This window comes from Notamacropus eugenii, chromosome 1, assembly GCF_028372415.1.
Source record: "Notamacropus eugenii isolate mMacEug1 chromosome 1, mMacEug1.pri_v2, whole genome shotgun sequence".
In the NCBI taxonomy this organism is placed as follows: Eukaryota; Metazoa; Chordata; class Mammalia; order Diprotodontia; family Macropodidae; genus Notamacropus; species Notamacropus eugenii.
In genome coordinates this window covers 208,833,150-208,847,456 of record NC_092872.1, presented here as the reverse complement: position 1 = coordinate 208,847,456, position 14,307 = coordinate 208,833,150, and the positions used below count along the sequence as shown (strand labels likewise).

At 39.4% G+C, this 14,307-nt stretch overlaps 1 protein-coding gene across 1 annotated transcript in view; it reads left to right on the top strand.

Moving 5' to 3' along the window:
* CPEB3 (cytoplasmic polyadenylation element binding protein 3) overlaps window positions 1-14,307 on the top strand; it is a 242,138-nt gene that overhangs the window by 226,801 nt on the left and 1,030 nt on the right. The gene's annotated exons all lie outside the window — the stretch shown is intronic.

Sequence of the window (14,307 nt, the reverse complement as noted above, 5' to 3'; positions counted from 1 at the left end):
AGTTATGGTCCAACTTACCTAAGGTCTCAGATAGAATTCAAAATCTATTTTCCTTAGAATCAATGTGATATCACAAGGCAAAAGGGTACTGAATTTGTAGTCTGAAAACTTGAGTTCAAATTCTGTCTCTGATACCTATTACCTGTGTGACTTGGGCAAATCCCATGAGATCTCTAGCTTCTTTGTGACATGAAGTAATTGGGTTTGATGACTTCCCTTCCTCTCTCATCCTCATTTTCCTTGTCTGTGAAGTGGGAGGCTTGGATAAGTTACTTAAAAAAGAATTTTCAAGTTGACAAGAACTGCTAGGAAAGCTAGGATGCAATCTGGCAGAAATTAGATTTAGACCAATATCTTACAGTAGATTTCATGATAACTTGAAAATGGATAAGAGACATGAATATTAAAGCTTATATCACAAAATATTTGGAGAAAAGTAGATCATGTAGTTTTCACATCTATGTTTAAAGGGTGAAGTTTTACCCAAAGACAGGAGAGAGGCAATTATAAAATGAAAAATAGATAACCAAATACAAGAAATTGAAAAGCTTTTTCATGAACAAAACTAGTGCAGATAGCATAAAAAGGAAATTGATCAATGGGGAAATATATATGTATCAAATCTCTCTGAAAAGGGTCTGCTATCCAAGATAGATAATAGGCAGAAATATATAAGACTAAAAGCCATTTCTCAATAGATAAGAGATCAAAAGAAGAGAAGGGAGGAGAATAAACATTTATAGGAACCTACTATGTGCCTGATGTGTCCAGTTCTCCAACGGGGTCAGGAAGAGTGGGACATAGTTGAAATGAATGAACAATAACAACAAATGTACCGGAAACTTTGTTAAACCCTTTACAAACATCATCTCATTTGATACTTACAATAACCCTGTGAGGTAGGTGCTGGTATTATCTCCATCTTACAGTTATGGAAATTAAGGCAAATAAAAGCTAGGGACTTGCCCAGGGCCAACAGCTAATGATCGTCTGACATCAGATTTGAACTTGGTTCTTCTAGACTTCCAGGTCTTTCAGGCAGCACAGATGTAAACTATCACCAACTATAACAAAGAGTGCTTAAAATCATTAATAAGAGAGATAGAAATTAAAGTAATCCTGAAGTTTCACTTCTTAGGAAGATGTCCAAAAAATGGAAATAGTCAATGTTGGAAGTATTATGGAAAGATGGGTGTACTAATGCATTAATGGTGAAATTGTGAATTGGTCCAACCATTCTGGAAAGCAATTTAGAATCATTCAAGGAGAGCGACTAAAACGTCCAGACCCAAAGAAGTCAATGACAAAAGAAAAACCTCAGATGAGGGAGTAGCAAAGAACAGGAAACAAAGTAGGTGTCCCTGATTGGGGGATGGCTGAACAAATTGACATACATGAAAAGTGAAAATAATACCACTGTAAGACACGATGAACGTGATAAAGACAGAAGCCTGGGAAGACTTAAGTGAACTGATACAAAATAAAGTAAGCAGAACCAAGAAAACAATATACACCATACTACAAAAATTTGAATGAGAGAATAATAACAACAGTGCTTGGAAATAACTTCTATGAAATCATAATGACTAAAGAGACATGGGAAGATGTTCCTTTCACTCACTTCTTTATAGAAGTAGGGGACCATGGGTGCAGAACATTGCATATATAACATCAGACTTTTTTGAAATGTTTGTTAGTTTCAAAGACCTTTTTTTTTTCTTCCCCTTTTTTATTCTATTTATAAGGGATGGGGATCTGGGATGGGATACTAGGAAAGATGTAGTGGGAAATATAACTGATGTAAAAAACAAAAGACAATAATTTTCTTTAAGAGAGAGAAATAAATGAGAGAGATGGAGTAGATGGTCTCTGAACACCCATCTGGCACTCATGCTCTGTTGTTCCAGTTGGCAGATAGGCATGTACAGGAGTCGAAGTAAGTCATTAAAAGATTGATCAGGCAATTTTCCCAGTAGTGTGGTAACCTTGACTAAGGAAAATAGGAGTGGAGTCTGCTGGGTTTTTTTCCTGGCAAGATCCCCAGGCTTTTTCTTGTTGAGTTTGTTATGAACTAGAAAATCATCAGTGAAGATGAGTATTTTCACATACCAAGAAAGCTAGAAAAAGAGGACTGCATTTAAGCTTTGAATTAATTAATTACATACAGCTTGGCTTTTCAATATATTCACAACAACATATAGTAAGATACGTTATATAATTATACATGTAATATGTTGTATATATGGATACACAATAAATTTAACAATATACAAATTTAATGTATACACATTTATTTAATCTGCATGTACTGATTATGTATATACTTAACAACATTCATAAATATAAACTTAATTATATGTATATGCAAATTTAATAAATTTAACAAGGGAGAACCAACAGTGCCGTCTTGTCTCCTGAACTTCCTTCGGCTCTCTTCTGTGTATATTTGAACTGTCTTTGATGTGCTTTTCTTCTATTTTTTGAATTGATATCACTACCCACTATTCTCTTCTCCCTAAATTCCACCCCCCTTAAAAAAAAAACCTCTCTTGTAATAAATAAGATTGTCAAGCAAAACAAGTTTGGGTTCCATTGGTCATGTCTGAAAAATCTGTCTCATTCTGTATCTTTAGTCCATCACATCTTGTTACTCTTTCCCCCTCCATCACAGAATCCTTGAGTAGTAAGACATACTAGTCCAATCCATACACAAAGAGCAATCCCCACTACATTGTACTTGACAGTTGGCTATCCACTCTCTACTTGACTAACTCCAGTGAGGGGGACTGAGGCAGCTTGGAGCTCTGTTTTTAGAAGGTTTTTTCCTGATATTAAGTCTAAATTTGCATTTTTTACCCCAAGCATCGATCCACATATTTCTCCCCTCCAGAACCTCATAGAACATGTCTCATTCCCCTTCAGGTAACAACAGCTCTCATGTCCTACAAGAATCTTCTCTTCAGAAGTTTACATTTCCAGATGTCAACTGTTCAGACATTCAGCATAGACTTCATGATTCTTCATCATTCTTTCCCTCGTTCCCTTTGGACATGGCTGTTTATCAATATCCTTCTTAAACTGCAATGCCCAGAACTGAATACAGTACTCCACATCCAGGGCAGAAGACTTGGGCTATCTCCTCTTTATTCCTAGAAGTGATATCTTTTCTAATATAACCCAATATTACAATACACAACAAATCACATTATTGACTCATATTGCTTTTGCAGAGAGCCAGAATGCCCAGACCTTTTTTTTTTCAGAGCAATTGTTATCAAACCTTGCCTTGACCATCTTGTACTTAGGATATTGATTTTTTTGAACCCAAGCTTAAGACTTGATGTTTTTCCTACTCTGAGCTCTCATCCGAGCAAAAGACTCATAAATCAACCATTATAGGGTATCTCCATCTGGGTAACTTACTGATCGCTCAAACTCAAAGTGCTTTTCCTTCTGACTTGATTATTTCTATCAGTGGCCTTACTATTCACATAAGTGTTGTGACCTTCATAAGATCTTTGACTCTTCCTTGATTCTCATATTTAGTCAGTCACCACATTCTGATGTCAATTTCACTTTCAGTTCATTCAACAAATATTTGTTAAATACCTACTGCATGCAAGAAGACATTGTACTACATTGGAGATACTAAGATAAAAAAAAAATAGTCTTGATCCTAGGAATTGGGGTAAGCAACTGACATTCTACTAGAAGCATATACATGTACACACAGATGATAGAGATGATATAGATAGTACAGAAAATAAGTAAGAACTTGAGAGAACAATATAGGGATCAGGAAAGATGCCTAGGAGGCAACACCTGTACTAAGCCTTGAATGAAGATAAGGGTTATGGAATCATACAGCTAGGGCTAGAAATAGCCTCAGAGGCTAGATAATCTGACTCTTCTCACCCCCCCAAACACCCCATTTTACAGATGAGGAAACTCAAATCTGGGGAAGCTAAGTGACTTGGCAAGGGTTACATAAAGAGTTAAGTATTAAGGGCAGGATTTGACACCAGGTTCTCTGACTCCAGTGCCAGTGTTTTTTCCATTGCACCACATGGCAGAGGCAGAGTTGAAGATACAGTCTAGGTATGGGGAACAGCTTTTGTAAATGCACTGAGGTGACGGAATGTCAATTGCAGTTTGGTTGTGCATGACAACTGTCAATCTTTTTTGTTGTGGCTCCAGAACCAATTTCATCAGCTCAGAACTTCTGTGACAAAACTCTCTCTACCAGTGCAATTGGCACCTGCCTTTTTAGGCATTGCCTGGAGGGGTTGGTGAACTAACCCAGATTCACACAATGTCAGAAATGCCACGGGAAGCTGACTTCCTGAATATGACTGGCATTTTATAGACTACCCCAGATTTTCTTTGCTTTTCATTCCCCTATTAAACTTTAAGCTCTTCGAGGGCAAGGGGTGGAACCTACTTCAACTTGGCATCTTTTAGCTGTGTGATCCTGGGCAAGACACTGAACTTTTCCTTGGCCTCAGTTTCCTCAAATGTAAAATAGCAATAATAATATTACCTAATCCTCAGTTGTTATGAGAATGAAATGAGTTAATATTTGTGAAGCACTCTGCTAGTCTTAAAGTTCTATATAAATATCCTATTATATATAATTATATAATGTGTAGAAGAATTATGTATCATCCTATTTTAATTGTACCTGGTTCTGCTCACTTTATTCTGCATATTTTTACTTCTTCCCAGTTTTCTCTGAAACATCTGTGATTCCTTACAGAGCAATAATACATAGCTAGGCGGTATAAATAGAGTGCTAGACTTGGAGACAGGAAGGTCTGAGTTCAAATCCTGCCTTAGACACTTAAAATAATAGAACCTACTATATAGGATTACTTACTTGAGATAATGCATGTAAAGTTCTTTGTAAACCTCAAAGTGCTACATAAATCCTAGCTATTATTATATTCCATTACATTTATATAACATAATTTGTTAAACCATTCCTCAATTGATGGACACCCAAATGACATAGACAGTGTTAACAAAGAAAATGGTGCCTGAGTTGAATCATTAAAGGAGCCAATAATTTTAATGAGTGGAAGTGAGGGAGTGGATTCCAGACATGGGGATCAGCCTGTGCAAAGACAGGAATGTGGGAGATGGAGGATGGGCAACAACCAGGAGGTCAGCTAGTATTTCCCACCGGGGTTTCCCTGCTATGGTATTGTCAAAAGCAAAAAAGAATTGTGCAGACATCATCATAGCATAGATATGTTTACTGTATTATGTGGAAAAGTTGGGAGGTCATTATCCTTGAACTTGGCATCATGCATTGTGGTAATAATCTGAATTTCTTTCAGGGCTCATTTGTTGAATAATAATATAACCAGCAAGGGAGCACTACTTAAACCTGAGACCATCCAGAAAGTTTCTCTTATTCTTATTCAGATACAAGATGGTCTGGGGATTAAAATCTTAGAATACATTTGTGAGATGTGAAATTCTGCAGAATTTTTAGTGTGTGCAAAAGTAAGAGCTATACTTGGACAAATGAGGGAATCAAAAAAGTGAAATGGAAAGATTATAGGACCAGGAAGTGAGAAGGCCTTGGTTTTAAGAACCAGTCTTCACCACCTATTGATTGTGTGACTGTGGGCAAGTCATTTAACTTCTCATTTTCCTCATCTACAAAATGGAGATAAGGATAGTTGAGTTCTCTTATCTACCCCAGGATTGTTATGAGGATCACCACAGGTAATTTATGTACAAGTGCTTTTTTGTAAGAGTGTAAGAGTACCATAGAAACCTGACTATTAAGCAGAGCTGATAGAATTGCTTATTTCACCACTAGATGGTGATGGTGTCTTTCTGAAGTTTCCCATGAGGACTTTAATTCCAAAGTCAGGAACAATTCCGTAATGGAGGTTTGGAAGGGTACATAAACTCACATTCTCTTACCAGATCTGATTCTTTTTTTTTTTTTTTTAATTAATTAATTTATTTATTTGACATTCATTTTAACAAAATTTTGGGTTCCAAATTTTCTCCCCTTTTATCCCCCCCCCCCGAAACCCCAAGCATTCTAATTGCCCCTATGACCAATCTCTTCTCTCTTCTATCATCCCTCTCTGCCCTTGTCTCCATCTTCTCTTTTGTCCTGTAGGGCCAGATAACTTTCTATACCCCTTTACCTGTATTTCTTATTACCTAGTGGCAAGAACATTACTCGACACTTGTTCCTAACACTTTGAGTTCCAACTTCTTTATCTCCCTCCCTCCCTACCCCTTCCCTTTAGAAGGCAAGCAATTCAATATAGGCCAAATCTGTGTAGTTTTGCAAATGACTTCCATAATAGTTGTGTTGTATAAGACTAACTATATTTCCCTCCATCCTATCCTGTCCCCCATTACTTCTATTCTCTTTTGATCCTGTCCCTCCCCATGAGTGTTGACCTCAAATTGCTCCCTCCTCCCCATCCCCTCCCTTCCATCATCCCCCCCACCCTGCTTATCCCCTTATCCCCCACTTTCCTGTATTGTAAGATAGGTTTTCATACCAAAATGAGTGTGCATTTTATTTCTTCCTTTAGTGGAATGTGATGAGAGTAAACTTCATGTTTTTCTCTCACCTCCCCTCTTTATCCCTCCACTAATAAGTCTTTTGCTTGCCTCTTTTATGAGAGATAATTTGCCCCATTCCATTTCTCCCTTTCTCCTCCCAATATATTTCTCTTTCACTGCTTGATTTCATTTTTTTAAGATATGATCCCATCCTCTTCAATTCACTCTGTGCATTCTGTCTCTATGTGTGTGTGCGTGTGCGTGTGCATGTGTGTGTGTGTAATCCCACCCAGTACCCAGATACTGAAAAGTTTCAAGAGTTACAAATATTGTCTTTCCATGTAGGAATGGAAACAGTTCAACTTTAGTAAGTCCCTTATGACTTCTCTTTGCTGTTCACCTTTTCATGCTTCTCTTCATTCTTGTGTTTGAAAGTCAAATTTTCTTTTCAGCTCTGGTCTTTTCATCAAGAATGCTTGAAAGTCCTCAATTTCATTGAAAGACCAATTTTTTCCCTGAAGTACTGTACTCAGTTTTGCTGGGTAGGTGATTCTTGGTTTTAGTCCTAGTTCCTTTGACTTCTGGAATATCCTATTCCATGCCCTTTGATCCCTTAATGTAGAAGCTGCTAGATCTTGTGTTATCCTGATTGTATTTCCATGATACTTGAATTGTTTCTTTCTAGCTGCTTGCAATATTTTCTCCTTGACCTGGGAACTCTGGAATTTGGCCACAATGTTCCTAGGAGTTTCTCTTTTTGGATCTCTTTCAGGCGGTGTTCTGTGGATTCCTTGAATATTTATTTTGCCCTCTGGTTCTAGAATCTCAGGGCAGTTTTCCTTGATAATTTCATGAAAGATGATGTCTGGGCTCTTTTTTTGATCATGGCTTTCAGGTAGTCCCATAATTTTTAAATTGTCTCTCCTGGATCTATTTTCCAGGTCAGTTGTTTTTCCAATGAGATATTTCACATTCTCTTCCATTTTTTCATTCTTTTGGTTTTGTTTTGTGATTTCTTGGTTTCTCATAAAGTCATTAGCCTCCATCTGTTCCATTCTAATTTGGAAAGAACTATTTTCTTCAGTGAGCTTTTGAATCTCCTTTTCCATTTGGCTAATTCTGCTTTGAAAGCATTCTTCTCCTCATTGGCTTTTTGAACCTCTTTTGCCAATTGAGTTAGCCTATTTTTCAAGGTGTTATTTTCTTCAGCATTTTTTTGGGTCTCCTTTAGCAGGGTGCTGACCTGCTGTTCATGCTTTGACTGCATGTCTCTCATTTCTCTTCCCAGCTTTTCCTCCACCTCTCTAACTTGATTTTCAAAATTCTTTTTGAGCTCTTCCATGGCCTGAGCCCATTGAGTGGGCTGGGATAAAGAGGCCTTGACTTCTGTGTCTTTGCCTGATGGTAAGCATTGTTCTTCCTCATCAGAAAGGAAGGGAGGAAATGCCTGTTCACCAAGAAAGTAACCTTCTATAGTCTTATTTCTTTTCCCTTTTCTGGGCATTTTCCCAGCCAGTGACTTGACCTCTGAATATTCTCCTCACACCCACCTCACCTCCTGATCCTCCCAGCCAGTGCTTGGGGTCTGAGATTCAAATGTTGCTTCCCAGCCTCAGGGCTTTTGGCAGGGGCAGGGCTGCTATTCAGTGTGAGATTAAGTTCAGGTGCTCAGGTCAGGGCAGGGCCGCCTCTCGGGCTCAGTTCCCTCAGGGGGTTTATGCAGAGACCTTCAACAATGGATCCAGGCTCCTGCCTGCTTGGGGAGCCCTGGTCTGCTGCCGCCCCCGCTGGTGCCTCCCGAGGGGGCCTGAGTTATGGGGGCACCCCACTCCCCTCTCGACTCGCCAAACAGACCCTCTCACCAACCCCTGTCACCTGTGGGTGGAGGGACCTGCGTGGCTGCTGGAGATCCTGTCCCTGAAGCCCGCTCAGATCCGCTCCTCTCCGTGCCGTGGCCACGGCAGGGCTGGGCTGGGCTCCACGTCTGCAGCGCGATGGACCTTTTGCGAGAGGTTTGCAGGTCCCTCTGGAACAGAAATCTCCTTTGCTCCACTGTTATGTGGCCTCTACTGCTTCAGAATTTGCCGTGAGTTCCTTTTTACAGATATTCTATGGGTTGTGGGTTCGGAGCTATGTGTATGTGCGTCTTTCTACTCCGCCATCTTGGCTCCGCCCCCCCAGATCTGATTCTTTAAAATTATGAATAATTATAAATAAGAATGATAGAACACGTCTCAGAGTAATGTAGTGATGTAACTGTGACCTGGGTGATATGAACGTTCCCTCCAATAACAGTTTGCAACTCATCTCTGCCCTCTCCTCCTATGCAATTCTTGTCCCTAATCTCCCATAAATCCTCCACAGAGGGTCCACAGGACATATTGGGAACCTTTCTCTAGTTCTTTTCACATTCAGTGGACATCATTGGAGTACATGGACTGTCCATGCCTCTCTCCTGTCACATTCTTTTCCGGATACGCATTTCTCTAACATCCCATTTTTTTCTTAAACTAAAAATGATCATTTTCTCTGAGCCAGTTCTAGACTGAAATATTGTCCTGAAGTATGACACTGAATTACCAAGATTAACTTTTACCTAATAAGAGTTGGGGTCTCAGTTTCCTGTCAACAGTTTTTAACCTGTTTGAGAAACATGACTCATTTTCTGCTTTCTCTTTCCCATTTGGTTTTCCTCTATCATGAGATAGGTTTTTAAGCCAGAGCCAGATGTCTCTCTGGCTATAAACACCTCTCTGTCAGAGAGGGCATTTTCACACAATTCTCTGGTTAGGCAAGCTGTTCCCTCTTGAATTGACAGGACATTTCATTAGCATTAGCCAATAATGCACTTTCTTATGAACATTGGTTTCTAGATAACTATAATAAAAACATTTTAAATCAATAACTCAAGCAGTTATTAAGCACTTGCTGGAAGTTCTGGTCATGTGGCCAGTATCAGACAGCAGATTAGTTATTCTGCACAATCCCAATAACTCCCAACCTCCCCCTACCCACCCCCAAAAGGAGGAATTATCATGCTAGAGGCAGAACAATAATGGCTTAACTCCCAAGATATGAAAGCCGCAAGCTCAACAAGGTAAAAGCCTTATAAACTGGAGAATGCTAGACCGTGGGTGCTCACTCAGCACCCTTCCCCCACAGATCTTATGCTCTGTCAGGGTACAAAAATCAACCCATGGACTTGTGTTTGGGGTCTACCCAGGGCTTCTCCTCCTGCTGTAGAGATTCCGCCAGGACATGCCAATCTTTAACTGTCCCTCCACCTGGTTTCAACAAGGAGTGCAGTTACAGATGCCCACCCTACTTTGCCCTAACCCTATAAAAAGCACCAGAAGTTGATTCAGCCCAGGCAGAGAAGGAAAGGGTAACTAGGGATGGTCCTGCGACACAGCACCAGTATGAGTAGACATGCAAGAAAGGGGACAGGAATCTAGCTGGGGCTAGTACTGTGCCCCCAGAAACCCAGAGCTTCTAACTTCTCCCTTCTAATCACCGAAGTCAGAAAATGATAAAAATTTAAAAAATTAAATTAAAGTAAAAAAAATGCTAAAGTCATCAAGTATATCAAGAGGATGAAAAGACAGTTAAAAACTAAGAGTACAAGCCAATAAATCAACAGAAATGAAAAACTAAATTATGAGGGTGAATACTAAAATATCTAAAAAATTACAAACATCTCTAAATATTACAAAACAAAGAAAATTGAACCAACAACTGATGAAACAGAGCTCTGTAGAATCCAAGGATAGCACAGAATAATAGTATTCTGTTCCATAATAGCTCCAAAGAGAAATGAGAAACATGATGCAAGTTAAAAGAAAAAAAATTCAGGATTTGGCCCGCATAGCAGAAATAATTAGCATAATAGAAAATCTTGAGTCCATGGTGGTGCGTCTTTGAAAAACCAAAAGAGAATACAAATATACTGAAGTGTGGGACAGTCTGGAGAAAGAGAAGCGAACACATGGTGTCTATAAAAGCAAAAGCCACTGGTCTTGAACACAGGACACATAGACATACCCTAAGAATCATAGGAATCCCAGGAGAACATGACAAATCAGATAGCACAAATACAGGGGATGATATGAGAAAATTGGCCAGAATGTCTAAATACAGTAAAAAAAGCACCAATCCAAACACTACACAGACTGACTCAAGAAAAACTGTACTAGGCATTTACTTACTAAGTTTCAGACTCTACAGGGATACAAAGGAAAAGCAAAAATAGTCCTGGACCTCAGAGTTTGTATTCTAATGGAGATAGCAACATATACATAAATCAATATGAATAAATGAATGCAAAAGCATTTGTCAGGAGCTTACAATGCTTTGAACACTTTGAAATACTGAAAGCAATGGGGAAATAAATAGAAAATCAAGATGATCCCTGTTCTCCTGGAGCTCAAATTCTAACAGTGGAGACAACGCATAGATTTCTGGTGTAGGTCTGATGGAAAAGTCCCATGTTGCTCAGACAAAGCAAATGATCATAATCCATTTCTAATGTTGAACCAATTAATTGGTTCTGTTGCAAAGAATTTTGGTGGTGCGAATTTTGTTTTCAGTTTCTTCAATAGTTGTGGCTATTGCACTCACAGAAACAGTTCCTGGGTCTCATCTCCATGGATGATGGCAACTGGAGCTGGGTTGAAAGGACTGGGGGTGGGGGAGAGCCTAGGGATCTTGGGCTTATATGACCTTCAATACCAGTTGTTAAGCAGTTGTGGGTGATGTTGAGGAAAGTGGATTCCTTCACAGTGGCTGCTCCCTTCAATTATGGCTATGGGGGAAGTGCCTAGGCTGAAAGCAAGACCATGGACTAGGGAGCCCTGCTACTCCAAAGCCTCTGCAGTTCTAAGTCCTAGATTATCAACCGAGCAAATCTGATGGGAAGTGGTCGTTGAAGTGATGGTGGTGGTTTGATTTGCCTTCTAGATATTCTTTCCTATCTTCCTGAGGGTGCCTTGCCTGTCCTGTAGGTGGCAGATGGTCAGTGTTTGGTATGGATGGACAGCCCCTTCTTGCAAAGGAACTGCTCCACTGCTTGATGACTGGGAAGTAGTGACGGGGGCCTGGGCTCAAAGCAGGGTCAGTGGACTGGGGGATACTGCTATTGTCAGGGTTCATGGTCTCACTGCCCATCAGTGGCAACTGGTCATCAGTTTGTGTTGGAGGCAGTGAGAGATGTAGAACCCTTCTCCACAGAGATTGCTCCTCATAATAATTACATTGTTCAGTCATATCTGGCTCTCCATTGACCCTATTTGGGGTTTTTCTTAGTAAAAATACTGGAGTGGTTTGCCATTTCCTTCTCCAGATCATTTCACAGATGAGGAAACTAAGGCAAACAGAGTAAGGTCACTTGCCCAGGGTCACATTGCTAGCAAGTGTGTGAGGCCAGATTTGAACTCCAGAAGATAAGTCTTCCCGACTCCATACCCATCACTCTATCTACTGTGTCACCTAGCTGCCCCAATAATTACATACAAGTTAGCATTAGGGGAGTAAATACTAGCAGCTGGGGGAACCAAAAAGGCCTACTGCAGAAACTGAGTTTTAAAGGAAGCCAAGGATTCAACAAGGCAGAAGTTAGGAGGGAGAGTCAAGCATGGGAGACAAGAGAGCATCATGTGTCAGAAACAGCAAATAGACTGTTACACCTGGACCATAGAATCCACGGTGAGGAGTTGTCTCCATTTCCCCGTTTATAAAAATGGAGACAACTGTACCTCTCTCCAAGGCTCAAATGAGATAATGTATGTAAAGTTCTCTGCAAAAATTTTCTAAGTATGACAGTATATATGTCAGTGTTGTTACTAGTTAGTATTAATGAGACTTACTTAGCACGGCATATATAGTGGATAGAATCCTGGTCTCAAAATCAGGAAGACCTAGGTTTAATTTATGACTGAGCAAATCTCAATCTTTTGGTGCCTCAGGTAACTTTAAAGATTATAAATTGCAGAGAAGGTGTTGAGCTGCATTAGTAGAGTGGGCATCCTTATCTGGGAGTTCTCTGTACCAAATGAAATCACAGGTTCAGTCCCCTGTCCTTGGCCTAGGAGTATAATTGTACTTGGCTGAGATGATACTTCCTCTGACTGGGTTTCTGTTCCTCCTCTGTAAAATGAGAGGTTTGGAGATCAGGGATTATTAATCTGTGGTCTGTGAGTTTTATATATGTCTGTGTATATATACATATATATTTGATAACTGCATTTCAACATAATTGATTTCATCATCCTATACATTTTATTTTATGCATTTAAAAAAATTATTGTGAGCAGGGGTCCATGGGCTTTACCAGACTGCCAAAGGGGTCCATGAGGCAAAAGTTAAGAACCCTTGGGCTAGAGATTAAAGTCTTAAAGTCTCCTTTCACATTTTAGTAAGTTTTTGAGTACAGTTCCAGACAGCTGGAATAATTCACAGTACATGAAAGCTCTATCACACTTAATTTGCCACTACCCCCTCAACATTTCTCATTTTCTGTTTGTGTCATCTTTGCCTGTTTGAGAGGTGTGAGATGAAATCTCATTTTTTTCATAATGTTGTTGATAGATTAAATTTCTTCCTTTAAAAATTGACTGTTGAAAGGGGTAGACCAGTGGAATAGGTTAGGTACTGAAGACACAGTAGTCAATGAATATAGAAATCTACTGTTTGATAAACCCAAGGACCCCAGCTTCTGGGATAAGAACTTACTACTTGGCAAAACTTCTGGGAAAACTGGATAACAGTGTGGCAGAAACTGGGCATAGACCAATACTTGACACCATATACAAGAATAAAGTCCAAATGAATACATGATCTAGGTATAAAGACTGATACTATAAACAAATTAGGGGAGCAAGGAATAGTGTATCTGTCAGATTTATGGAGAATAGAGAAATTTTTGACCAAACAAGAGATTGAGAACATTATGAAGTGCAAAATGGATAATTTTGATTACATTAAATTGAAAAGGTTTTGCACAAACAAACCCAATGCAAACCAAGATTAGGAGGGAAGCAGAAAACTGGGAAAGAATTTTTGCAATTAGTGTCTGTGTTTAAGGCCTCATTTCTAAAATTTATAGGGAACTGAGTCAAATGTACAAGAATACAAGGCATTCCCCAATTGATAAATGGTCAAAGGATATGAATAGGCAGTTTTCAGAGGAAGAAATTAAAGCTATCTATAGTCATATGAAAAAATGCTCTAAATCATTCTTGATTAGAGAGGTGTAAATCAAAACAACTCTGAGATACCACATCACACCTATCGGGTTGGCTAACGTGATAAAACAGGAAAATGATAAATGTTGGAGAAGATGTGGGAGAGTTGGAACACTAATTCATTGTTGGTGGAGCTGTGAGCTGATCCAACCATTCTGGAGAGCAATTTGGAACTATGCCCAAAGGGCTACAAAAATGTGCACACCCTTTGACCCAGCAGTATCACTTCTAGGTTTATATCCCAAAGAGATCATGAAAATGGGAAAGTGTCCCACATATACAAAAATATTGATTGTAGCTCTCTTTGTGGTGGCCAAGAACTGGAAATCAAGGGGATGCCCATCAATTGGGGAATGGCTGAATAAATTGTGATATAGGAATGCAATGGAATACTATTGTGCTATAAGAAATGATGAACAGGAAGACTTCAGAGAGGTCTGGAAGGACTTATATGAACTGATGCTTAGTGAAAGGAGTAGAAGCAGGAGAATTTTATAGACAGCAACAACCACAGTGTGAGAGGAATTTT